Genomic DNA, 27,063 nt, shown 5'->3' with positions numbered 1-27,063 from the left:
CAACTGTCTCAAGACTATTAAAAGACAGTAATAATTTTATGGCCATCTTGTTCAAAATAAACCAATGAAATTCATGATATGTAGTAAAATTATCTACGCTAGTCCTCTGGTTCAAATGTTTTGAAAGTAATTCCATTTCATTCTTAGTCACTACATGACACCTTCAAATGGTCCAATACTGTGGCACCTAAGTATATATAAAAAAGGACCTTGATATCAATACCACAGGGGAAAAGCTGAATTCAGGACACTAAAATTTAGGGATGTCTGAGGAATGAATGGAACGAGAAAGAACCCTGGTTTCTCATCATTCCTTCATGGACTTGTGTACCCCCAGCTCCCATGAGCCTGATACAGTAACTATGTGGCTCTGGGTGATCCTGGATTATCTGTCCAAGAGGCCCCTCTTCCTCATGACTCTCTCAGTGTCCCCTGAGATATCCTGCTGAAAATGCACCACATTCCTCATCCAATGATCTGGAAGAAAGAGGAGAGGTTGTTTGACTTCATGGGTGCAATTCTCAGACATGAAGGTGAGTAAGTTCTAACTAGAGCTTAGACCAATTTAGAATCCCAATTTTATCTCAACCTTTACTCTTGACACCCTGAACCATCATTTTCAGTTCCATTTTTTTTTTTAGTTGTAGATGGACACAGTATGTTTATTTTATTTTTATGTGGTGCTGAGGATCAAACCCAGTACCTCACAAATGCCAGGCGAGTGCTCTGTCACTGAGCCACAACCCCAGCTCTCATTTTTGGTTCTGATCCTCAGACTTTATTGACCCCTACTCCAAAAATCATTTCATACACCCAAGGTCAGGCCCAGAATTCTGCTTCATAGCAAGGACTTGAGGTGATTCTGCTGGTAGAGCAGAGCACAGCTAGAGAATAGCACTCTGGAGTTAATTCACACTGTGGTCCCTGTCAGTTATTTCATCAGAATTAACCATGACACAAACATCACTAACATGTCAGCATCATGACCCAGGAGCCCAGGTGCCTGATCCCTACCCTAACCCCCAACTGTCTCCCCATACGCCTGCTCCTGTTTAGTGTAAAAAGCACTGGAAGGAACTAACTGAGGTCTCCCTGCCTATCAGCCTGGTGAAGACCTCACGGTGCTCTGGTAGCACTGAGTACACACGCTGTCTCTTCAGCTTCGTCTTCAGCCCACAGTGTCTCCACAACCCAGAGGTGCTTAGGCTCAAGGTCCAGATCCTCTAGATCCTCCTCAGAATCTGATGACCACTTCCTCTTCTTCTGGCCAGAGCACTGAAGTTGAAGCCCAAGTTCTACCCTCTGTATGGAGTCAGAAAACTTGGACAGATCCACTTCCAGCTTCTCTGGATCTGATGACTGCTTCTATTTCCACTTCATGTTACAGGACTGGTTCTGAAGACTGGGATCTACCTCTTCAGTGGAGTCATCACAAAACTGACAACTCCACTTCCACCTCCTCCTCAGAATCAGATGACGACTCCTCTTTCCTCTTTTGGACAGAGGACAGTATGAAGGCTGGGAGTCCTACCCTCCAGGTCAAGTCAAAACCCTGACAATTTCCACCTCCACTTCTGAATCTGAAGACAACACCTCTTTTCTTTTCTGGACAGAAGACAGTCTGAATCCTGGGTTCTACACTCTGGATCAAGTCAGAAAACTCTGGCAGATCTATTCATCTTCTTTGAATCCAGGGGTCACCCATTTGCTTCTTCTGGCAGGATGACTGAGGCGGCAGGTGAGGCTGAGTAAAGAAACCCAAGTAAAGGTGCCTTTCACCACTAAGCCCAGTCCACCACCAGAAAACCCAAACCAGTCAACTCTTCCTTTCTCCTCAGCCATTTTACCTTTGCTGATAACCATCTGCCCTTGATTCGCCTTTCCATGGTCCCATCTCCCCATTTTAAAAAATTTATCCTCATTATACAAACCTTCTCTTTTGGGGGGAGTGACCCTGCTTACATCCCCTCTATCCCTTTCCTCTGTTTGGATCATATCTCCAAACCCAGTTCCTCTCTCCGCAGATTGACCTTCTACGTGGACTTCTTTGACCCACATCCTGTCCAGTCCTCCTTCAAAACTGGGCTTCCTTAGTCCACCTTTCCTGACTTCTCTATCCTTTCTTCCATGCCAGTCACGGTCTCAAATCTGTTCTCGCTCCAGCTCCTTCATCGGATGGTCCTGTAACTTTGTCATCCACCACTACCTCCAGGCAGTACCCTGAGGTGCTAGGCTGGGAATTCTGGTCCTCAGGCTTGGCAGACAGTTGACAAGTGGTCGTGAGTTCTCCCAAACTTGCTTCTCTTCCACAAAACCTAGACTCCGATCTGTGCAAACCCTTCTGCAATCTGGTTGAATATGTGCCTCTCCAGATAGGGGAGAAATCAGCAATGATCAGTCCTGAGGAGAAACTTGTCCCATGTGTGCCAAGGGCTCCTGGAGTCTGTCCCTTCCTCTCTGCACATTACCATTTCAGAGCTCAGTCTGGCCAAGAGGGAGAAGAATATCAAGGAAACTTAGGGAGAATAGAAATGATAAGTCCTCTCAAGAGGAAGATAATAAATATACACAAAAGACCAGGTACATTGAATTGTCAGCTGAAAAATGAAAACCCGTGGTTTTCAAAGCTATTCTGCTAAATGTCACTGGCCTTTACTGTCTTCAGGAATCTGTCCTGAGGTCACATCCTAAGCCATCCTTGAGTTTGGGAGGCATTTTGAGGATCTATAATACAAAACTGCATGTGCTCACACACTCTTCACATGGTGTCTATAATTTGGGGAGTTTATATGTCAACTAAAACTCTGCCTCTCAATTCCAATTAATCTCACTTGCTTAGCAAATTTGGGATTCCCAGCATGGGTCGTGACACACATATTTCACTACCACTATGTAGCTTAAAGAAAAATGTCACATATACAAAACAACAACAACAACAACAGGAAAGTTCTGTAATTCCAGACATTGTTTTCTCCTGGGGAAAGTGCATGGTACCTGAAGGAACTGGTGAGTTGCTCACCAACCTCCTAACTTAGGCCTCTGCTTTCTACCTTTATAACTGAGTCATTCTTTGTCTCCCTCTCTCACCAAAATTTGTGAATAAATATATATTCAAAACAAAACATGTGACCATTGTGAAGTGTAGAATTCAGCAGCATTAAGTACAACCTGTATCTCTTGTGAGGGAGGTTTTTTTCCCAGATGTGTTTCGTTGATTTCATCATTGTGCACTCACTGCATACAGTGCGCTTACACCTATGGCTGTGACATCACTGTAGAATATCATGTGATGGAGCCCTTTCATATATGTGATGTATTGGTCCATCATTGGCTAAAATTTTGTCATGTGAAGCGTGACTGTAGGTTTTCCTTGTGCAGTCACTACCACATTCCTATCTCTAGAGCTTTATTTTTTTTAATCACCCCTACAAGGTTTTGCAGCCTTGAAACACAAACTCCCTGCTTCTCTTCCCACAGCTCCTGCCGACCATCATTCTACTTTCTATGAATTTAACAATTCTTGGTGCCTCGTCTGTCTTGCATAGTGTGAACTCAAGAGTATTTGTCCCTATGTCTGGCTGATTTGTGCACTGATCTTAAGCTCCTATATTGGTGGAAATGTGTCAGCATTTCCGTTTTAGGGCTAATAGTTGAATTTGAGGATAGACTCCATCTTTTGTCCATTCATCCATTCATCCATTGACTGGCTTTGGATTGCTTCCACAGTTGGGCTCTAAAGTCTTTCTTTTAATATACTATTAGACCTTAGGCACAGGCACGTCTGTATGCTTTGTAGTTTGATCTCTTCCATGACTCTAATGTACCCATACCAAATACGAATGAAGTGAACTTAGTTCATCCAACTTGCTGGCATAGTAAGTGTCCACCATATTAGGCAATCATAAATGTTCACAGTTGGATGAGGTCCCAGAGGCTTTCCAAGAGACCTGCATGTTCCTTAGCTTCTTCTTCACAGGCCCGAGCTGCCCTCTAAGTCTCTCCCTGATGTGAAAGGTGGTGCTGGTCAGGAAGCAGGTCCTATTACAGTAGAAGACCATTGCCAGGATGCTCTGTTTATCCAGTTTCCATTCATGATAACTGTGACCAATAGAGCTGGTTGGGTCCACCCATAACAACCAAGAAGTTCACACACTCTTCTAGTGGACAGCTTTCTGATGCACTCACATGCCACATGATGTTTCAGTCAGGGACAGCCCATGCCTCCATTTGTGGTCCCATAAGATTATATTGCCCAGAACATCAGAGCTATCTTAGCTTCTTAGTAACTGTACTCTGGTTTCCCACAATGACATTTGCTAAGACCTTATCTAATACTGAAGTGATTCATGATTATGCAAAAGTATCAAAATTCTGTTCCAGCTAAATTTTCTGTTGTGAACCATGAAAAGCCTTGATTATTTTGGCTACAAGTAGGCAGTGCTGGTCTTACTATATGTTGATATATTTTCCAAACTAAAGTAAATTCTTAGGTTTTGCCTAGAATCCACTGTTACATCTCCACTTCTCTTTTCCTCCTATGGATGCTGTCTGATACAACAATGACAGTTATACTAGAGAGATGGCAGAGTGAACAGAAATGCTTTGCAAGGACCAGCGTTTCAGCATAAAGTCGCATAGAGAAACACTACAGCCCAGGTGCTTGGGCCTATCCCCACAGATTCTAATTGAATGGGAATGACAATGTTTTCACTGTTATAATTTTAGTTTTGGAAACTTCTGGTTGGACAAGGCAATAGGGATCCCAAAGAAATCAAAATCACTACAGTAGGAAATAAAGAAGAAATATTTTTGTGGGGAGGTGAGGTATGATCAGGGCCTTAGAGGGAAGGGCTGTAGCAGGTCTTGAGTCCTCCAATGAGAGAGACCCTCTGAACCAGGCTGCAATCCTGGTGAGTGACAACCCCTTGCTCAGCCTTGGGGTCCGTGTGAATAGAAGGCTTCCAAGGAAGCTCTGCCCACCTCTGCCTTGGCAGGCTCACGTGGCTGAGTCTTCTCCTTTCACCTTCACTTGTACTTTAGAAAGTCAATGCTCCTGTACCTTGATAAGTTCCCCATCATGATCCAAAGAACTAGTGAAACCCTGGGGGAAAAGAATGAGTGCCAAAGGTGAACTTTTGCCACTTCTACCCAACATGGAATTCACAGGGTCCAGACTTATTGTCCCCTCTGAAACAAATTCAAAAAGAGGGAAAAAGATAAGAAATGTCAATCATTAGAAATTTAAATTGCTGAGAGAAGCCAGACCAAAGAAAGAACAGCTCACTGGCCAGAGGAGGAGTCTCCAAGCCACAGAGCAGGAGAACAGCTGGGCAAGGCAGTAGTGTCCCTAAGCAGAAAGGACAGAATTGGTACCTAAGGAGACATGGCAACTGGAGGTGGGTGCAGCCGTGTGTGCTTGTAGAGAGGGATGGGCTGGATAGGACAGACATGGGAAAGCGAGTAGTTGCAGGTGGGATCTGGGGAGAATGCTCTGGAGGCTGAATAAGGAGGGAGGGTCTTTCTGGTCATCCATCTCCTTTTGTGGTAGCTCCTTTTCTTTCCAGATTCAAGCTATGATCCAGAGCTCTGGGTTTGCACTGAGATCACACTCTCATGCCCTAGAAGTTCTGGAACCATGGAGGCCTATGGTCATCGGCCTGAGGGAAGGTACAAAATTCTGTATCCCTGGCCTGCTGACAGGGTCATTCATTATCTATTTAGGAGATCCAAAGGACCCAGCTGCTGGATGCCCTCCTGTCACCTCCCACCCATAGCCACCTTCTGCACACCATGTAACACCACAGCCACCTTTTGCACACCATGCAACACCATAGCCATGCATACACAGCCTGAATCTCCCAGGCAGCTTCATAGCCTCAAAACCACAACCACACAGATGACCTCCTAGAGATGTGCTGGGTGCTATGAGGGTGCTTGGCCAGACCTGAGAGAGAACAGTTTGTCTAGATGTGCTAGAAATCCTTAACTCAGAGAATTAGGCCCAAATGTCAGCAGTGATGAAAAGTTGTTTTCGGTCTAAAGTGAATAATTCTTAGCCATGAGTTTCCCTCTCTCCACATAAATTAATTGCCTTTTTACACTTTTCATTCATTTGGATCATTCTTCCCTAACGATACCAAGCATGGATATTTATTTACAACAATGTGAATATGACACAGTAGGATATTCCATGCAACTGTTCACATATTCCACAATGAAGATACTCTCATTAACTCTATTTTCATTACAGTTTGCTCACAATAAAATGGCTTATGGTCAGAACTCACTTCTGAATATATGCTGCCCACTGACTTATTACTTCTGGACGAAGCTCTCCTCTTATATATTCAGACTTTTCCCTGTCAAGTTCATGGTCAAGGAAGTTTTTCAGAACCACAGGGGGTTAAGAAATACTAGCTTCAGGACAGCATCTTACACAGAACACAGTAGAGTTTGAACTTGGGCAGAGGATGAAGCAAAGATTTTATTTCAACCACGTGGAGGCAACCAAGTTAGGAGCAGGCACTATGGGGACAAATGAGAGGATTGGCCAGGGATCCGGCACCTGGTCTCCTGGTTCTTGGTGTTGATGTTAGTGATGTTTGTCACAAAGTTAGTTCAAATGTGAAGTAACTGGCAAGCATCATGGTGTGAGTTAAACAAAGGGTAAACTTACAGCCACTGCACTTTTCACAAAGAGCCCTGCTATCTCTGATCTACTCATTCAGAGGACTCAGAACCCATCTGCCCTCAGAGACTCTTAGAAGATGGATGCTTATATTAGAAATGAAAAGGTCCCAGCTTGGGATCACAGAGCTTGGTTCCAATTGTCCTCACTGATTGCAGACATTGTGGCTGTAATGCATTTCATCCTCCCTGAGAGGTGGTTAACAGGACCATGTTCACGCTGTTGTAACTACCAAATGAGAAATGACCTAATAACTCTGGATGTAAGGTGGTGTATTTTGGGGGGATGATGGGCCCCCACAGTTTACTAGAAGCTCTTATTCATACAGATACCTTTCTGTTACACAAACACTCACTCAGTTGTTTCCCTGGGGGAGTCTCAGGTCCAAGCAACTTTCCCAGGAATGTTCCTGATCTCTTCCTATCCACCTCTATTGGGCAACAATCCCACACCTTCTCCAAGGGAGGTCCTGTTCTCCTCTCTGCTCTCTATCTCCCATTGAAGCCTCTTCTGGTTCCCAACTGACATCAGTGTTCTGTTCACAGAGGATCCTGTTGTCAAAAGATTCCTGGCCTGGGACAAGAACCTGAGGGTGTCTGACAAGGTGAGGTTGTTCTCCACTGAGCAGTGTTCCTGCTCCAGCACAGCCTGGATGAGGAGGGATTTCTAGCCCATGGTCCTTCCCTCTGCCTCCACATAGAGCCAACAAAATGTGCCAAGTCCTGGCTCCTTTGTGGCTTGTCACATCTCCCTTCAGGACCTAGCAGTTTCTTGCAGAGAGGTGGACCTTGCTTCTTCTTGGGGTGCTTTGGGCTTCAAGCCCAAGTCCACAGTCTTGCATGGCTACCCCCTTTTGCTTGTTGTCACCTGAGTTTCTGGGCTCCTCTCCTCTTTGCTCTCCTTGGGACCCCCCATTCTCCAGCTTACCCAAGACCCTCTTCGCCCAGCTGACCTACATGCCTTTCCTCAAAAGGTCCCCTGAGATCTGGCCCTCCAGTGCACACCTAGGCCTTCTCTCCCCGACTGCTCCAATTGACCTTGATCCTTCCTGTCCTTCCCCAAAGAAGCAGGTCTCCTTACTCAGCTACCTTCTCCTAGGAGCCCTCTCTACCCCAGACCTCCATTCTTCTTTTCCCTTTCCTCCTCTTCCAGGATATGACCTCTCTCTCTGTCTTTCCTCTCTCTCCATCAGTACCTCCTGTCTATGATCATAGCTTATTTTAGCCGGGCTGGCCTCTTCTCCTGGCAGTACCAACGAATCCACTTTCTTTCTGGCCCTGTGAGTATTTGGTCTCCTTCATTAATCAGGATTCATTACTTGGGAGGGTAGAATGGGACAGAGGGGCACTAACCTATAGTTTATCTTTAGCCTCTTTGTCCTGTTTGCTCTTGGGACCTCCTGTTCTCCAGCTTACCCAAGACCCTCCTGTGTACAAGAAATTATAGCATTGTAGTATGGTTGTTTTTCACACTTCTCTTAGTCAAAACAAACACATGAGCTTCATTAAGGCCAGATTTAAAAAATTAAAGAAAACCAAAGGAAACATGAAGCTCACTTAAAAGGAGTGAAGGAAGCATTATGTTCCTGGCAAAGAGACTGAAGGTGCAGCCACATCTGACTGCTCTTCCTTCCTGTAACTACACCAGCATTGTTGTCTTCTGCCACTGGATTTCCAAGACAGATGCCCAGTTCCCAGCCTGGCACAGGTCCAGTGTAGGGTGGTCCCCTCTGGTTCTTCATACAGGAGTCTTCTCACATTTGTGGCTCTTTCTACACACCCCCTGAAAATCCTTCCAAGATGGGTCCAACCACCCCTAAGGCCTCTCCCACAACTTTGTTGCTCAATGCTTTCTAGAAAAAGGCTGGAGTCCTTCAGAAGGTGTGTGTCTGGCAGAGATCTCTGGACCAAGGTGTGGTCCTCCGTAACACTTAATAGGGCTGGTGCAGTCCTGTCTGAAGATGGTCCTCTGGGAGTCCATTTTGGGAAGCTGACTCCAAGGGGAGGTCCTTCCTGATTGTGCCTCTGAGGAACAACCTGGTTTCTTTCCGCAGCTACCTGGCGAGTGACTTGGAGGAGGACAACCAGGCTCCTAAACAAGACATCTTTCATTTCCTCTATGGGAAGAGCTATGCCCAGCGTCCCCTGTTCCACAAACTGCGCTATCAGTTCATCTGCTCCATGGGCTGGAACACTCGGGTTTCCAGGGAGGAGTGTGAGGAGGTGGGTGGTGCTGTGTGTGCTTGTGGAGGGAGAGGGATGGGCTGACTGGAGAGACACAGGAAGGTGGGTGGCTGCAGGTGGGCTCTGGGGAGGAGAAAGCTGTGGAGGTTATGCATGGAGGGAAGGACTCCCCAGCCACTCTTCAGTTTTGTTTTTTTGGTTAGTGAACCAAACGTGTATCACAATTTACTGTATAACATCTAACAAAAACTTCGTGAAAATTTACCAGATATACATAAGAGATTCAATAAAAGAAAGTCCCAATTCAAGAAAATGAATTTCATATCTGAAGAAAAAGTAAAGTATATTCAAAATGTAAAGCCAAGTCCAATTTCTATGCAATAAGGGAAGTATAGTTTTAAGCAGATTTAAGTGACTTTTCTGTAGTATAAATTCCAGCAGATTTAAGAGATTTTTAGACATATATCTTTGGTCTTTAATATGTATTTATGTATAGATACATCTAACAATTGTAAATTATGATTTATTTTAAAGAAAGTGGATAAATGAGATGAAAGGAATCTTTATACCAGATTAAAATTATTCACAAAGTGTAACATTTTATGGTGAAATATTTTTTCATTTGTAGAATATTTGGACAATTAATTAATACTTTGGAGCTAACCAGAATTAGTTTAATTATTTGTCTCAAACTCTGGGATGAACTCTTTTGTTTTAAACAAAAATCATCCAAAACTATGTATGCCAGGCTTATAATTATGTAGAAACTGTACTAGGGTTTCAATGATTAAAGATGCATCTAACTATGTAACTAAGTTGTTTTGATGGACCCAAACAGAAACATCACTAACATTAAACCATTATTCTACTCAAATCAGAGACAATGATAAAGCTTGTCTCTTAATAAATACAACTTTTAAAATTTTATTAGATGGGACACGCAAAGGATTGTATCTGCCAAAGCATTTACAAAATTTTCTACACAGCTAGCATAATTTACTTATCTAATATAAAATAGGAAAGTTTATTCAATTTTTATTTGAAAGAAAGCTGAAAATATGATGTCCCATGCCTTATATTATATATAATATGTCCTCATAAGTATCGTCCATGTTAGTAATAGCTGATATAATGTTGTGACATCCATATATGGCTACTTCATTTGTCACCAGGCTAAATAAATCTAATAATTACACCTTGCTATGTCACCTCCTTTGTAGCTGACAGAACTTAGTTAATAGAATCAAGCCTCTCAACATTGTAGTTTTAGATATTTGCAGACTGTTGAATCATGGTGACTAGAAAGTCCAAATCAAGGTGAAGTAATTTTAAGGAGTGGAAAAATAAATTAACCATAACTTCAAAACCCTCAATATCCTGTAAAGTCATCAGCTTTGGTGGGGGCTCTTTTCTTTCCAGATTCAAGCTTATGATCCGGAGCTCTGGGTGTGGGGCCGGGATCGCACCCTCATTGCCTAGAAGTCCTGGAACTGTGGAGGACTGAGGGGAGGGACAAAACTCTGCATCCCTGGACTGATGACAGAGTCACCGATTGTCTATTTAGGATGCTCAAGGACCTAACTTCTTGATCCAGTCCTGTCCACCTCCACCCACAGCCACCTCTGTAGAGGTGAAACAGCCTGAATCTCCAAGTCAGCTTCATGGTCTCAAACCCCAACCACACAGATGACCCCCTAGAGGTGTGCTGGGTGCTCTGAGGCTACTCAGCCAGACCTGGGAGAGAACAGTTTATCACACAGGATGTGTAAAAATCCTTAACCCACAGCAATTGGGCCCCATTCAGCTTTGATGAATGGTTGATCTTGGTCTAAAGTTAATATCATTTAGCTATGAATATCTCTCTCCCCCTGTAAATTCTCTTTTTACCTCTTCTTTTAATTCATCTTGGGTCACTTATCCCTTAAGGATACCAAGCATGGAGATGATTTTTTTATTGGATTGTCACAGTTTTAGTAAATACAATAAATGTTATTTATTTTGAACTATGTTTATTTTAAAGAGTCTTGAGATAGATATTGTTTGGAAAATTGTTTTTCCTTATTAGTTTTATGATGAGTGTTATAGTAGGTTTATGTTCATAAACATTTCCTGGTAATTTTTAATCTTTTATCTATTTTATCTATTAATTTTATATCTCAGTGGTATTACCCCATAGTCTTATAAATATGAAGTTTTTATTTGATGTTCCATCATCATAATTGTGAAAATTGAGCTGCTGTTATTTAACTTGCCTTGACATGTTTTTCTGTCGTTTTAAAGTATGTATTGTAGGAGACCACATGTGCTATGTGCTTTTGTTTTGTGCTATGTGGTTTGGAAGAGCGTAGCATGGTGCATTGTGTGGAAACTGAATAAAGTTGAAAATCTTCTTACATTAATGATTTATATGATCATGTCATTCTGCATTGTTTGGTTTTTGTCAAATGATACTGTTGTTTAACAGGGTTGTTGTTAATTGACCAAATTTCTTACCTGTGGAGGAAAACACTTCAATTATTTTTCATCTTGGAAAACAAGAGAGAAGGTTGCAGAACTTTCTAACTAGAGACGGAAGCAGGAAGCACAGGGAGGACATCGAGAGAGACAACACAGGAAGAGTGAAAGAAAATTCTAGGAGAGCTGTATAACAATCTTAAATGCAAAATCAAGGAGAGGCATCTCAACAGGAGATGCCTTCCTGGTAATGGTCCAAGGATAGGGACACACAGGGAATGGTAGACTTTGATACTGGAGTCACAATGGGAATCTTTTCCAGAACCTGTTTCTAGTTTTACATAACAGAAGGAAATCCAAAGGATCTTGTTGAAATAGAAACTCGTGAAGGGAAATGAAGGTACTAGGTCAAGTTGTGAGAAGAATGAGATGATAGGAAGAGCTTGAGCTGGCAAATAGATAGGCACAGAGAGGAAAGAGCTAACAGCGTGGGCACTGAATGACTGCAGACAAGCATCTTGGGAGATGGGAGCTTCATAGAATATAGGAGCAGCTATGGAAAGAAGCAGGTATCAGCAAGAAGAAAAACAAAGCTAAAGACAGGTTGCAACAGGGCTGGGGATATAGCTCAGTTGGTAGAGTGCTTGCCTTGCATACACAAGGCCCTGGGTTCAATCCCCAGCACCATTAAAAAAAGAGAGAGAGAGAGAGGTGGCAACAGAGCCAGTGATGAGATGTGATGTGGGGTTAGAGAGGCAAGTGGAGATGATGTGAAGAGGCTGGGAAGTACCAACATGGAATGAGCTTAAGGCTGGTTGAATGTGTTAAAAGAGGAATGGTGGTTGGGTGAGTGGAGCAACTGAAGAGGTAAAATTCCATGAAGGAAGACGTCATTAAAGACAGAGACTGTGCAATACAATTCTGATGCTTATCAATTGCATGGAGCTCACTGACACAGGTTGAGGGCCCCCTCTATGCTGCCTTGTCTTCAGAAAACAGCTGTAAGCTCTGGGATTCCCAGACCACTGGCACTTCTAATCAGTGGTGCATAATTGGGGATTCCCATGATCCTATTTTGTATAACTCTCTATAACATCTCACTGAGGTTAGGAGAGCATAAAGCCTACATTTACTGTTTTATCTTGTCAAAAAGGACACAAATTGGCACCAGCTAAAAGAGGCACATGGCTGGAGATGATCTTCCCAGATTGGTCGTATACATCCAATGACCTACTATATAATCCTCTATAGTATATCACTGAGGCTAGGAGAGCACAATCCTATAATTACTGATTTGTCATGTAAAAAAGGACACAGATTGGGACCAGCTAACAGAAAAGGCATATGGCTGGAGGTCTAGAAGGGTCTGAATGAAAGCTGTCATGTCCTCAGGATGCAGCATCTTCAGAGGACATGGATGTATATGACCTACCTAGGAAGCTGACCTTGGTTTCAGTGTCCTGAGTTCTTACAGGAATTTCACTAAGCATTTGGTAGGAGTGGGATGAGCAGAGCAATAAATCAAACTCAGGTCTTGCCCTGTGGGTACTTACTATAGAGTGGAGGTGAGTGTCCAGGAAAGAAGACAAGGAAAGGGGTGTGGATAGAGACGGGGGAAATCATGACATCAACTACACAGCGTGAGGGTGGCACCAGGCAGCGTCAGGGTCTCCAGACTGGTTTTGTGCTCCTGATCACTGTGTGAGAGGTGCCCTTCAGAAGTCACTGCCAGGAAACTCTCTTGATGAAAGGCCTGTCTTGGGTAATGCTGGGCAGGCAGGCACCGGACTCCAACTTTTGGGCCTGCCTAAGTCAGCCTTCCTATTCTCACTGTAAGACCGATTTCCTGGCCACACCAGAAGTCAGCATGCAGAGCTCACCGGAAATCCATGTTCCAGGGCTCACCGCAGGTACCAAGGCAAGTACTAGGACTCTATTTCCCAATTGATAAAGACCTACAGACTCATGGAATGGATGAAATTTCCTAATGTAAATACTATCCTATAGTCTTATCATGTGTTCCTATTGGGGGATATTGCATGAATGGTACATTGTGTGTACCATTCTCACAAGTTTCCTGAAACCTATAGGTATTTTAAAATAAAAAAGCAAAATATTCCAACCGAGCATTTATTTTGACTGAAATTCCAAATCCTGGAGAGCATTGTTTAATTCCCATTTTATGCATCTTTGGGAAAGACTGGTCTTATCTGTGGCAGATCGGTGGATTCCTAGCGGTAGGGGCTGGGTTGTTCCTTTCTGAAAAAGTCGCAGGAATATCTCTATCATTATTTTGGCAATAATTAAATGTTAAATTTCCCCCCAATTATCAAAACATTGACATAAATGAATGCTTTGGTTGTAAATATTAAAGATAATGAGTTGACTTTAAAAATAAAATGAAAATTACATTTCCTGATTTGGGAACACTGAGCTAGAGCTTGGCAGGTAGCAGTGACAGGTAAGCTGTCTTTCATTCATTCTCCCTTCTCCCTTTTAGTACCACTGCCCCTATTTTATTTTTCCAGCTTTCCAGTTGGTGTGGCGTATGAATAGTTTAGGCAAGAGATACAGGAGAGCAAAGAATCTGAACAATCATAGGAAAGAACCTGAGTGTTTGGGATTAGCCGAAGAGACAGTGTCCTTGGGTGGCCTGATGGACTCTTGTGTCATTCCCGTTGCATCTTTCTGATCTCTAAACATTTTGTCCCTATAAACTGCTGCCACTGGTTTTCTTCCTTCCTCTTAAACTATCCCGACCCCCTCCCTCAGTAAAGCCCATGGGTTATAGCACAACTGTGTGGGTAGCCATAACTGTCTGGGATTCTACGTGTCTTCTGATGTCCTGTGGCATCATTTTCTCTTCATATAAAATTGTGGTTTCCTAATTCTTTGCTCTTTTAATTTTCTCATCTGATCCACTTTGTATAAGTTATTATAACATCAAACTCTTGATTCCTTTGCCTTCTTGCTTTTCTGTTTTAATCATTCTTAACACGGTTTTGAATTTCCCCACATTCTCTTTCTCTAAGAAAGCCAGCTGTTCCTGTGACCCACAACTACAGCTGTCCTCTCCCCAGCTCTGCTCAGCCTCCACATGCAGCTCTGTATGTTCTTTGGTTCCAGAAGCCTGGGCGCTCCGAGTCTGCCATATTCTTGTCTCAATTGCTCCTGACCATCCATCTCTGAGTCACATTCCTCCTGTCATCACAATGCATTTCCAAAGCGACTCCCTTGATGCCGAGTTTCTTTTTATTATTATTATTTTTATTAGTTGTTCAAAACATTACAAAGCTCTTGACATATCATATTTCATACATTTGATTCAAGCAGACTATGAACTCCCATTTTTACCCCATATACATATTGCAGATTCACATCGGTTACACATCTACTTTTTACATACTGCCATACTAGTGTCTGTTGTATTCTGCTGCCTTTCCTATCCTCTACTATCCCCCCTCCCCTCCCCTTTCCTCCCCTCCCATCTTCTCTCTCTACCCCATCTACTGTAATTCATTTCTCTCTCTTGTTTATTTCCCCTTTCCCCTCACTTCCTCTTATATGTTATTTTGTATAACAATGAGGGTCTCTTTCCTTTACCATGCAATTTCCCTTCTCTTTCTCTTTCCCTCCCCACTCTCGTCCCTGTTTAATGGTGATCTTCTTCTCATGCTCTTCCCCCCTATTCTGTTCTTAGTGCTCTCCTTATATCAAGGATGACATTTGGCATTTGTTTTTTAGGGATTGGCTAGCTTCACTTAGCATAATCTGTTCTAGTGATATCCATTTCCCTGCAAATTCCATGATTTTGTCATTTTTTAGTGCAGAGTAATACTCCATTGTGTACAAATGCCACATTTTTTTATCCATTTATCTATTAAAGGGCATCTAGGTTGGTTCCACAGTCTAGCTATTGTGAATTGTGCTGCTATGAACATCGTTGTAGCAATATCCCTATAGTACACTCTTTTAAGGTCTTTAGGGAATAGTCCAAGAAGGGGAATAGCTGGGTCAAATGGTGGTTCCATTCCCAGTTTTCCAAGGAATCTCCATACTGCTTTCCAAATTGGCCACACCACAAGAGTTAACAACAAGAATCAACAAATGGGACTTACTTAAACTAAAAAGTTTTTTCTCAGCAAGAGAAATAATAAGAGAGGTAATAGGGAGCCTACATCCTGGGAACAAATCTTTACTCCTTACACTTCAGATAAAGCCCTAATATCCAAAGTATACAAAGAACTCAAAAAATTAAACAATAAGATAACAAATAATCCAATCAACAAATGGGCCAAGGGCCTGAACAGTCACTTCTCAGAGGAGGACATACAAAGTACATGAAAAAATGCTCACCATCTCTAGCAGTCAGAGAAATGCAAATCAAAACCACCCTAAGATACCATCTCACTCCAGTAAGATTGGCAGCCATTATGAAGTCAAACAACAACAAGTGCTGGCGAGGATGTGGGGAAAAGGGTACACTTGTACATTGCTGGTGGGGATGCCGGGTTTCTGTTCTCACAACTAAAAGGCTCAGGGATCACTCCAGTTAAACTGGGCTGACTAGGCTACACAAAATAACCGCACAAGAGACACAAATACCTTTTTGTTTGGGATCGCTCTGATGGCTCCTCTGACCTTAAGGGTCCCCAGGAAGAGAGAGAGCAAGAGCACAGGAATAGAAGCTATTCAAATGAGGCAAGGGGTCAGGTTTCAGGGGGCTGAGTCTATCTTCATGATGTCCACTGTCAGCAGGTTGACTGACACCTGGGTAGGCCACACCCAAGGGCACAGTAAGAGAAGGGGACACACACAAGGCACTTCCATGGATGATTCTGTCCTAAACTGGGCAAGGGGTTATATTATAAAGGAACAGGTGAGCATAGCTTCACCCGTGGGGCTGTAGCAAGACACACCCATGCACGAGACACCGACCCTCGCACCCAAGAAGGGTGGGGAAAGCTCTGCCACATTTCTGTGACTGAGCGCCTCAGCACCCAGCTGGGGAGTGTGACCCAGTCACCTGCAAGGTTGGTCTCCCACACCTTGATTTATTTTCCTTCTCAGCTTTCCGTGGCCTCCAGCCCTCTCACTTTCTCAGCTGGTCCATATCTTCATCCTGGGAGTGGTGTGAGCTTTCCCCCTTCCCAGTGACCTCCCCTCTCTTCAGCTGGACTCACTGCAGGCTTCTCTCTGCCCCTGGGCTTATACCACAGCCTTCTCCAGGATTTCCAAATGCTCCCACCCTGACCCTGTAGCCTGGCCGTCTGTTTTCTTGCCTGATCTGGGACTGGTAAATACATACACCGCATGCATCAGTTTCTTGGGTTACCCGTTTTCATTCAGTTCTTCTTCAAGGTGCTCATATGTCCTCTTCTACCCACGTCTGCCATCCTGAGTGGACCTAGAGCTACTTCACTACCTGTGATTCCTATGTGTCTCATAAACAGGATCTGTTTCCAAGCTGCCCTCCCCAGACCAGATGGCTTCATTTTCTAGCCATTTCAGTGTCTGCAGAGCCCACACTCCATGCTGCTCTTCAGCTATCACCTTCATCCTGCTTCTGATTGCTGCCCATCTCCTGGAGCTCTGTCTTAGTACATTATTGTTGCAATAAAGAAATGTATGCGGCTTGATATTTTATTTAGAATAGACATTTATTTACTTACTTTTGAACTGCCAAGGATTGAATCCAGGGCTACATGCATGCTAGCAAGTCTTGTACTACTGAGCTATACCCCCAGCCCCCATAAAATTTATTGAATTGATAGTTCTGGGAGTCCAGGAGCATGTGCTGGATACCTGGAAGCCTCCTGCTTCATGGTGACATCAGAGTGTGGTGCAGAGGTAAAAAGGAGCAGGCAAAAGGGGTCAAATACATGTGGTAGTCTCCTTACTCCCTCCAAAATAACAACCTGTTCTCATAACTCAGTGTGTGAGACCAGCATTAATGCCTTCTGAGGTAAGGGTCCCCATGATCTAATTACTTTCCATTTGGCACCACATATAAAAGGTTCCACCACCTCAATACTGCCACACTGGGGAACAAGTTTAGGCACTTGAACCACTGGGAGGCACATATCTAGTTTCAGTAATTGTCTTCCTCTGTTCCATTTCCTGTGACTCCTTGGCTTGGATGGATTTGTCTGCATTACCCAGTATTTGAAGTTTTATGGGTGACAAGGAGAGGTTATTATTTATTGTGGGTGCCTGGGACCAACACTGAATTTATGATAACAAGCCAATTCCAATTGGGGAGAGCCAGCCACACTAGAAATGTCACCACATGATGAGGGGAGGGTGTGAAACTTTGGGCTACTTATCAGCCAGTGCTCCAGGAAGCAGAGGAAGGCAAAGATTGGGTTCTACTGCAAGACAACTGAAACCCCATGCCTCCCTAATGAATTCCAGTAAAAACTCAGGCCACTGCAACCAAGGTGAGCTTCCCTGGTTGGTGAGGCACTGAGCACATCAATGTCCTGTGGACACAAATGCTTTCACTAGGGCCCCTCCCACACCTCATGCCATGTGTCTCTTTGAGGGCTGGTCCCAAATAGTGTCCTAACTTGGGGGTCCCCCTGAATAGGAAGCTTCTAAGCAAACTCCACTCACCTCCTCCCCAGCAGGTTCTCCACACCTTGTCCTCTCTTCTCAACATCCTCCGTCCTCTGGTGAGTCAAGGTCTCTGCACCTCAAAGAGTGTTTCCCCTCTGTGACCACAGATCCAGTGACATCCTTGGGAAAAACAGAATGAGCGTCAATGGTGGACTTTGGTTGCTTCTGCCCAACATGGATTCAAGGGTCCAGTTTGCTGTCTCAGCTGAAATAAATTTAAAAGGAGGGAAATATATATGGAAAATCCATGTTTAGGAATTTAGATTCCTGAGAGGCCAGCCCAGAGACAGCCCAGCTCTCTGGCCAGATAGGGAGTGTTCAATCCACAGAGAAGGAGGGGACATGGGGTCAGCAGTGTCCCTGAGCAGAAAGGACAGAATATCTAAGGCAACTAGAGGTCACAGTGCAGAGAACTAGAGAGAACTAGAGAGAGGCGAGTTTCAGAAGGGAAGGGGCACAGCAGAATTCCCCACCACAGTGTCTTAGGCTGGGGCTACTGTGTGCTGTTGACTTCCAACCAGAGCACACAGGCAGTGGGAGAGTCTAGGGCAGGGGACCAGTGAAAGGTGTTTCCTGGCAGTGATGAGTCAGTGGGTGAGATGTTCCCTGCAGGCCAGCAGGGACTCTCTTGTGTTCAGCATTGGGTACCCCCAATCCCCTACCAGGCTCTGTGTCACAAAGGGGACTTCAGGGACTTCAGGTAGCTGATGGAGAAGTGATTAGATGTCACACACCAGGGAAGAGAAGGCAGCTTCTCAAAGAGAAAATCTGGGTGGGGGAGCAGCCTCGAAATGCCAAACTTTACCAACATTCAGCATCTGAGGCTCAGCCTTGTGGACTCTTCCCTAATGGAGATGGAAACTGTCAGAGTGGAACTGGGGACTCATAAGTGATTCAAAGGAAGTGGGGGTTTGCACAGAGGCCTTTGCTCCTGTGGTCCAAGGGTTGGGTTTCCCTTCCAACATGTGAAAACCAGAGCAGTGCAAAGCCCAGCCCCATTCATCTCAATCTGCATGGGTCTGCGCAAAATGTCCTAAAGGTTTTGGCTGATGAATACCATGATGTGTTCTGCAAAGTGTATTTATTTATCTGTTTTAATTCTTTTTGTAGTTGTAGATGGACAGCATGCCTTTATTTTACTTGTTTATTTTTATATGGTGCTGAGGATCGAACCCAGTGCCTCATACATGCTAGGCAAGTAATTTGCCATTGAGCTACAGCCCCAGCCCCTGCAAAGTGTATTTAGGACAAGAAGAATTTGACTGTGATTCTTGCCTAAACGCTGGGCATCTCTCAGATGTGGGAGAACAAGTGCCCAAGGACGCACAGTTTGAGCCACCTGACCTTGTTAACTGGCGGATTAGACCGCCCTGGCTCAGAGTGGCAGGTCCTCCCTGGGGAGGAAAAGCTTAGAAAAGCACACGCCCTTCCCCAGTCAGCATCAATATCAGCAGGGCAGAAAAGTCTTTGCTTTGCAGAAGGACACAGAGGGGACACATCCCATGCTCTATTTGCCTCTAGAGGATTTGTGTAGAACTCCACAAATATGCTAGCATTTGGGGTTCCATTATGGGGTATGAAGTTTGAATCAGGCCCTTTGGCCTGCCACCTGGGCCATGGTAGCTAAGTCACTTCATGTCTCTGGGCCTCAGTTTCCCTGCCTGAAACATACTGATGAAGCTAGAGTTTCTCTGCTTCTACTGACAGGTGGGTTCTGTGTCAGTTACAGACCTCTGAAGCCAAAAAATTCCATTTCTTCTCAACTCCCACCAAGTGGTGTTAAGAGTGGAAGCTCTCAATGGTGAGCTATGCACCTAGTATTGCAGGAGACCCCACAGCTCACTGCAAATTTCTTCTTTCTGGATTCTTTGTCATGAATTTGAAGAATGAAAACCACAGATGAGGATAAGTGAGTGCAAGAGCAGAATATATTCAAGTGTGAACAGAAACAGAACTCCCACAGGGCAAGAGGAGACCCAATAGGATTGCTACTTGGGAGTGTGCTAGTCTAAGGATTTATACGGTACTTGGGTGAACACACTGCATGACATTTATGCAAATCAGTTTTGGAAAAATACCAATGCTATTGGTTAACTCTTGAGACTGAACTTCCATTCAGGTCTGTTTTCTCACTGCTGGCCTGCAATCCCAGCTTCCCAGGAGGTTGAAGTTAGTGGATCCTGGATGCCCAGGTGATCAGAACTGCAGCCCTGTGTGACAAGAGGGTACCTGTACTGGTCCAGGGCCAGGCTGAAGTGGGGTGACAGTTTAGCATGCTCTGGCTTGCCTTGGTGTTGCCCATGCTGCAAGCCCATGCTGACATAGCAGGCTCAGGAGAGCTGTGGTCTGTGTGGATATATAGTCCCCAGCACATCTGCTTGCACTTGGCTAGGGGCAGCAGTAGGTGGTTGGCAATGTGGCTGGGCCCTGATACACTCCATCCCACCCTGAACACTGCTCTGTCATCCTGGGACAAGTACATGGCTTCAATGGCAACTGCAGCTCTGCTAGGTCATAAGGCTTGGGGGACACAGGCAGAGCAGCAGGTAATGGTAGACCCAAGTACCCAGCAGCTGCTGTCATTAACTTAATTAACAGGGGAGAATCCAGACCATAACTAGGGCCTACTTTTGAAATTTTTTTCTTTCTGCCCCATCACCATGGCCAAGACGATGGGTTTGTAAGTAGCAGACAGAACTGGATAGCTCCTTCCTCATGGGTACATGAGGAATGATGACCCGCTACCAAGGAGGACAGTTGTGTTGCAACGTTCCTCACCAGTCTTCCTCGAGTGACTTATGGTCCTGCATCAGGTACAGCCACTGATGGCTGAGCAACAAAAAGGCCTGTGTCACAAAACTGTGGATGCTTTTAGTCACTGCAGCAATCTTCTCTGGCTGGAGATAAGCAAGAGCTCCTGAGGCTCAAAGGCAGAGGAGAAGGAGGAGGCGTCTCATCTCCAAAACCAAACGGAGAGCGGCAGCCCTCGTCTGTCAAGGGCCTTCTCTGTGAACACATGGTAGCAATGAGAATGGACGTTTCCAGTTAAACCTCACACACGGGCCTGTTAAACCTACAGGGTTTCATCTGGGAGGTTCTTGAATCAAAAAAGAACCAGGACGAGTGGCAGATGCCTATAAACCCAGCGACTTGTGAGGCTGAGGCAGGAGGATTGCAAGTTCAAGGCCAGCCTCACCATCTTAAAGAGACCTTATCTCAAAATAAAAAATAAAAAGGCTTGGGGATATGATTCAGTTCTAGAGCGCCCCTGGGTTCAATCCTGAGGGCCATGCACACATGCACACGCAGAAGCACACAAATCATAGAAAAAGAAATGACTGCGATAATATCAAAACTGTTCACAACAAACAACTCATATGTATTCATAACCAAGAAAAAGAGGGTCAGTCTTTTTAAAAAAATATTTATTTTTTAGTTGTAGTTGGACACAATACCCTTATTTTATTTATTTTTCTGTGGTGCTGAGGATTGAACCCAGGGCCTTGCACGTGCTAGACAAACTCTCCACCGCTGAGCCACAATCCCATCCCTGAGGATCAATTTTTTCGAATACAGATAACAGAATTATATTTGTTCCAAACGCTTCCTCTACAACTTTCGATACTTCTTTTATAGAGGAATATCAGGGCAAGGCTAATTACATTGAATTTGTGCTCCAACGATGGATTAATTATTAAGACGTGACTAATGAAACATAGGTTCAATAGAATATATACACATGCCAAGAATAAGATTTACCAATGTGTTAATTATTTTAAAAAAGCAGACCTGAAAGGAAAGTTTATAAGAAAAAAACCCTCACTGATTTGGTGCATGTAATGCAACTAAAGGTTAAAAAGCGCAAATAGTTCAAGTAGGTAAAAACTCAATTTTAGGGCTGAAGTGTAGCTCAGTGGTAGAACACTTTTAACAATGTCCTGGGTTCCATACAAAATACCACAGAACAGCGGTGATGATAATAACAATACATTAAATTTTAGGACTTCCTCCCTTCCCTGAACCCCTAGTCCTCAGTTACCTTCACTAGAGACTTCTTACTAGTGGCTGTGTCCCTTTCCAGGATCATCAGTCTGTACATAAGCAATACATATTTTATTCGGTTTAGAAGACCAGCAAATGACATATGATGTCCTGTACCTTAGCCCACACGAAATCACCCTTTACTGTTCACAACTTATTTTCTCTTTCTTTTTCCCCCACCACTGTGCAACCTGTTTCAGTGCCAGCAGCCTAAGGGCAGAGGTCAGCAGTGGTTCTGGGCTCGTCTGCCCTGGGCTGGGCACTATCAGAGGCACAGGGGAGGGGCCTTCCACAAATTCATATCCAGGAATCACTTTCTCACGTAAAGGTGCACAGCAGACCATGAAATGGATGAAGCAGGTTCACCTAATCAGTGACCTTTGGACACACATAGTGTTTTCTGATGTTTTATTTCTAGGAACAGCACCATGATGAAGATCCCTACAAGAGCTCCTTTGCACACATCAAATATATAGGAAAAAATGGGTGTCTACGATCCCAAGGGATTCAATTAATTTACTTTCTCACCAACAAAATGAGCTGCCTGAGGGCTGGGGACCTGGCTCATGGCAGAGGACTTGCCTGGCATGCAAGGGCCCAGGTTCCACCCCTGGCACTGGGGGAAAAAAAAAAAAAAAAAAGAGCTGCCTATTTCTACCCAGCCTCACCAGTGCAATGTACTAACAGATTTTATTTTGTAATTGAAGCTAAACATTTTATACATTTGAAAGTCATTTGTTTTCTCTACTGCTCGTGTTGTCTGCCTGTCTTTCTACTGCCTGTGGGTTCTCTTCCTAGGGTAGAAGTCCTTATATACTGAGGAGACTGCTTCTTCATTTAAGGTGTTACAAATACTTTTTCCATACCTGGAATTTTTGTTTGTTTGCTTCTTACCTTTTTCATGCTGTTCTTTTCTGTTGTTGTCCTTTTTAGTTATACATGATGGTAGGATGCATTTTGACATATTATACATTCTTGGAATATAACTTCCCATTCTGTGGTTGGAGAAGATGTGGAGTTATACTGGTTATGTATTCCTATGTGAACACAGGAAAATTATGTTTGATACATTTTACTGTCTTTCCTATTCTCACCCTCATTGCCCCCTCCCTTCCTTTCATCCCTCTTTGTCTAATCCAGTGATTAGACTTCTATTCCCCACCACCTTATTGTGTTAGATCATCTGCATAACAGAGAAGACATTTGGCCTTTGTTTTTTTGGGGGGAGGGTTGGCTTATTTTACTTATTATGATAGTCTCTAGTTTATCCATTTACCAGGAAATGACATAATTTCATTCTTCTTTATGGCTGAGTAATATTCCATTTTGTATATATACCACATTTTCTTTCTCCATTCCTCTGTTGATGGGCATCCAGGTTAGTTCCACAGCTTAGCTCTTGTCAATTGAGCTGGTATAAACATTGATGTGGCCATTTCACTATAGTATATGGGTTTAAGTCCTTTGGGTATATGCTGAGGAATGGGATAACTGGTGGTTATCAAATGGTGATTCCATTCCAGGTTTTCTGAGGAATCTTTATACTGCTTTCCAGAGTGGTTGTGCCAATTTGCAGTCCCACCAACAATATATGAGTGTACCTTTTTTCCCACATCCTTATGAATACTGTTACTTGTACTCTTTTTAAATTTTTTTAGTTATTGATAGACTTTTATTTTATTTATTTTTATGTGGTGCTGAGAATCGAACCCAGTGCCACATGCCAGGCAAGCACACTACCGTTGAGCCCCAGCCCCAGCCCACTTGTACTCTTGATAATTGCCATTCTGACTGGAGTACAATGAAATCTCAGTATAGTTTTAATTTGCATTTCTCTAATTGCTAAAGACATTGATTTTTTTTCATCTGTTTGTTGATCGTTCATACTTCTTCTTCTGTGAATTATTCACAGAAGTTCCTTTGCCCATTTATTGATCGGGTTATTTGTTTGCTGGTGTTAAGTTTTTTGAATTCTTTATTTTTTTTAAAAAAAATTTCTTAGTTGTAGATGGACATAATACCTTTATTTTGTTTATTTATTTTTATGTAGTGCTGAGGATCAAACCTAGTGCCTCAAACGTGCCAGGGAGGCAAGTGCTCTCCCCCTGAGCCACAACCCCAGCCCCTTTTGAATTCTTTATATATAGTGGAGATTAATACTCTATCAGAGGTGCAGAAGGGAAAGATTTTCTCCTTTTCTCTAGACTCTCTCTTCACATTATTTTTTTATTTTCTTATTTAATATTTTTTTTTAGTTGTAGTTGGACACAATGCCTTGATTTTATTTATTTCTTTGATGTGGTCCTGAGGATCGAACCCAGGGCCTCACCCATGCTAGGGGGGCGCTCTACCACTGAGCCCCATCTCCAGCCCCTCTCTTCACATTCTTGATTGTTTCCTTTGCTGTCAGGAAGATTTTTAGTTTGAGGTTTATGGCATTCTTCATGGAAATTTACATCATGTTTTTAATAAGGCGTTCAGTACTAATTATTTGCAACAAATTGGTAAACTGACATGTGTTTATGAAATATTGCTTTTAGTTCAGTTTAGTTTAGTTCAGCCATAAGTTACTCAATCTAAAGGTAGGAAGGACCTGTACAGGGGGGCCGGTTGTGAGAAGTGAATGGGATCAGGATTTTCATAGCATCACCTCCTCCGTGGGGGAGTGGACAAGCATCCTGATCTCTCCCAAAGCAGCAAGGAAGCACTTCCACAGAAACTTCCAGCACATGCTCCTGATTTTCAGTGGCCCACACTGGGTCCCACATCCACTCCTGAACCAGTCACCCACATGTGAGGACTGTCTGAGCTGGGCTCACGCCAACTTCTCTGACATCCTTGGTGTTGAGGGCTGGGGCGGACTAAACAAAGCAGGGCTCTGATTGGAGGAGGCTGTGGGATAGGCAACCCATGACACCAGCATGACCTGCAGAGGACTCCTGGGCTCTAACCAGGGTTGTGATGGTGCTGGCATCATGTCAGGACCTGCACTCTATCATCCCTTGTATTATTAGCTTTCCAGTTTTCCACCCACAATGGATAAGCATCTTCATACATCCTGACTCAAGACACAAAATCCCCAAATACTTTGGATGGTGACTTGTTATACAGCCCTGCTGCCTGGTCAATTTAAAAAATTTCCTACACATTTTTTTTTTTTTTTTTTTTTTAGTCACAGAATGCTCAATTCACTGTGAACCACAGCAATCAAAGAAGAGAAGATTCCATTTCCAGAGATATTTCCAAAGAAATGATTGCAGAAATCTCTAGTGTATAGGGAAAATTATCATAAGGAATAGCTGGAGGACCTGGGGATGTAGTTCATTGGTAGACTGTTGTTAACATGTGTAAGGCCTTGGGTTTGATCCCCAGATCCAAAAAGAAAAAAGGGGGGGCACTCAGAATCAGCATAACTCTAACTCATTGAAAAAAGAAAAAAATGTTTATACTTTTACAGAAGTAGACAATTCTCCAAAAGTGATATAAAAAAAGTGATATGGCCAATAAGCACACAAAAGGATGGTCAACACCATTAGTTACCAAAGAAATGCAAATCAAAACCACGGGATGCCATTTCCTGCTCACTAGGATGCATATAATCAGAAAGTCTGAGAATAATGTGTTGGCAAAGATGAGAAATTAGAACCCTTCTACCATGCTGTTGGGAAAGTAAAAGGAACATCTGCTCAGAAGTCTGGCAGTTCCTAAAAAGGTTAAACGCAGAGTTACCACATGACCCAGCAACTCCACTCCCAGGTGCATACCTGAGAGAAATGAAAACATATGTCTGTACAAAACCTTGTGTGCAAATATTCATAGCAGCAGCATTATTGGTATCAAGTGAATAAATGTAGTCTATCCCTTCAGTGTAACCTTATTCAGCCATAGAAGAAATGAAGTACTGAACATATAACATGAATGAACCATGAAAACATTATGCTAAGAATCCAGACCAAAAGTCCACTTATATGAGGTTCAGAGTAGGGAACTCTGTGGAGACAGAATGCAGATGAGTGGATGCCTAGGGCTGGGTGAACTGGGAGAAATGAGTGACTATTAATAGTTACAGACAGGATTTTTTTTTTTTTTAGAGAGAGAGGATTTTTTAAAATATTTATTTTTCAGTTTTCGGCGGACACAACATCTTTGTTTGTATGTGGTGCTGAGGATCGAACCCGGGCCGCACGCATGCCAGGCGAGCGAGCTACCGCTTGAGCCACTTCCCCAGCCCCAGACAGAATTTCTTTTGGAAGTGATGAAAATGTTCTGAAGTTGATTGTGGTGATAGTTGCACAACTCTGACATGTACTAAAACCCACCAAATTATACACTTCAAATGGGTGAGTCTCGTGGTATGTAAATTATATCTTAATAAGGCTATTAAAATAAAAAGGAATAGGTGTCCATTTAAAAAGTCTACTCATTACCTTTCATGCTGACACACACAATGTCCAACACAGTACCTATAACAACTGTCAGGAGGATCATGAGGACAATCAAGTAACAGAGAAGGATTCTATCAGCACATCTAGTCTCCCTTTGGGAATAACATATAAAGTCAGAATGCCGATCCACCTGTCCAGAAACAGGGAGGGTAGGAAGTAAATCCAAGGAGCTGCTTTGTAAAACATGATAAAAGAAGTAAAGGGAGTTGGGCTGGGGTTGTGGCTCAGCAGTAGAGCGCTCATCTAGCATGTGTGAGGACCTGGGTTCCATCCTCAGCACCACATAAAAATAAATAAATAAAATCAAGGTATTGTGTCCAACTACACCTAAAAAATAAATATTAAAAAAAAGAAGTAAAGCAAGTTAATATTTTTCAAAACAAGGTAAGGCTTACTGTGGAATAGAATTTTCTTCAATAAAAGATACATTAAGTCAACCAAAGAGTATGGTGCTCTCTCTCTTTTTCACTTTCCATGCTTATAGCATTGCTCTTATTCTATGACTGCTATATTCCGTTTAAATGCACTTAAATCTATAAGCAAGCAGATTAATGTCAACTGCTGGAAAACTGACATCATATGCAACAAGTAAACCAACAAACTATGTTTGCTAAATTACTAGCAAGATAATTTG

General features: G+C 43.3%; 1 long non-coding RNA gene across 3 annotated transcripts in view; it reads left to right on the top strand.

The window, feature by feature from the left end:
* LOC144256833 (uncharacterized) overlaps window positions 1-11,246 on the top strand; it is a 98,807-nt gene extending 87,561 nt beyond the window's left edge. For 2 of the 3 annotated variants that reach the window (XR_013344274.1, XR_013344273.1), the window contains 4 exons: window positions 7,234-7,292; window positions 7,881-7,967; window positions 8,742-8,910; window positions 10,291-11,246. This is a non-coding gene — a long non-coding RNA (uncharacterized LOC144256833). The remainder of the gene's footprint in view (window positions 1-7,233; window positions 7,293-7,880; window positions 7,968-8,741; window positions 8,911-10,290) is intronic. The other variant, XR_013344275.1, reaches the window with a different exon arrangement.
* The last annotated feature ends 15,817 nt before the right edge of the window (window positions 11,247-27,063 follow it).

Source organism: Urocitellus parryii, chromosome 9 (assembly GCF_045843805.1).
Source record: "Urocitellus parryii isolate mUroPar1 chromosome 9, mUroPar1.hap1, whole genome shotgun sequence".
Lineage (NCBI taxonomy): Eukaryota > Metazoa > Chordata > Mammalia > Rodentia > Sciuridae > Urocitellus > Urocitellus parryii.
This window is presented reverse-complemented; position numbering and strand designations above follow the sequence as displayed.